This window comes from Solanum tuberosum, unplaced genomic scaffold (genome assembly GCF_000226075.1).
Source record: "Solanum tuberosum cultivar DM 1-3 516 R44 unplaced genomic scaffold, SolTub_3.0 scf00005, whole genome shotgun sequence".
NCBI classification, from domain to species: domain Eukaryota; kingdom Viridiplantae; phylum Streptophyta; class Magnoliopsida; order Solanales; family Solanaceae; genus Solanum; species Solanum tuberosum.
The window spans coordinates 1,305,905-1,307,244 of NW_006238931.1; positions in this window are offsets into that span (position 1 = coordinate 1,305,905).

Here is a 1,340-nt window from a genome sequence, read left to right on the forward strand (position 1 = left end):
GGAAAACCGTAGCCTACCTGTAGGCCAATCACACGCGCTCCAAAATCACTTCTCCGGAGCTTTCCCTTTCCGAACGTCCTCGAAACGCTGCCCCGCTATCAAAAATAGAGTCACAACGTTATTACAGTCGTTTAGACACCAAAATCACAACAAACGGAGACGGGTCAATTTTGGAGTCAAAACGGGAATCGTGGGACCCGCGCAGGGAATTCCGAAATTAACCCCAAAAGTGGGTCCTAACCAGTTCCCCCAGCTCATTTCCCATAATGGGACACAATTCGGGGCTCGGGAACAACACAATATCAACAAGCAACTAAAACCCAATTTTTCTCAAAAGAATAGAAATGGGACAGCAGCTAATTCAGCGTATTTACCAAAAACGGGCGATCTACAGTAAAATCTAACAACACCACAATGTTCTCCTCGAAAAACCACTCAAGATAGCCTCAAAAATCACCAAAATCGGATCTAAAATGGCTAAGAAAACAAGTCTTAAAAATTCCCAAAAACAAACTCACAAAAAGGGGTCTGGCAGCAGGTGTTTTTCGAAATTTACCTCAAACGGGGACTCCAAATCACTATCCGAGCTCACCAACGCGTTGCCCTCGAAAAATCTCACAACTTTGCCTTTTGAATCGCCCAAATCGGATGAAAGATGAGAGAGTAAAGAGAGTTTGAAGTTTTGGGAATATTGCTGAAAATCTGCAATATATTGTTGATTATCTGCAATTTTTCCAACAACTAAAAACCCCGACGGGGTACTCCGATCTCGTTCGGAACCCCGTGCACGCAAACGAGATATGCAACCATACCAAATTCGATATTCCAGACTCAACGTCGCAGTCGAAATTTCCATCCGAGGTCATTTCGATAAAAAGTGGGTCCCACTTCCAAAGGCCATTTTAAGCCAAAACCCACAAAAGGGCTCGAAAAGATATCGAAAATCTCGGGACACAAAAAAAGGGTCAATCTAGACCAAACTCGACATTCCGGAGCTAACCGCATTGACGGAATTCTCATCCGAGTGCGTTTGCTCAGAATGTTGACCAAAGTCAAACTTAAGCCAAAATTCAAAGATTAAAACGCCTAATTGCATCGACTCACACTGAAAATCCCGGGAGTCATGTCGACCATGCTACTAGACTAAAATGACCCTTCCGGAGCTGATGGAATCGTCAGAATTGGATTCTGATGTCATCTCCTTGAACTTTTGATCGAAAATGATTATTCAAGGTTCATAAGCTCCAAAACACAAAAACTCGCACCAAGACCAAACGAACGACCAGGTGACCGAACTGTCAGTCCCAGCAAGTCATAAATGACTTGGGATCGCTATAGGA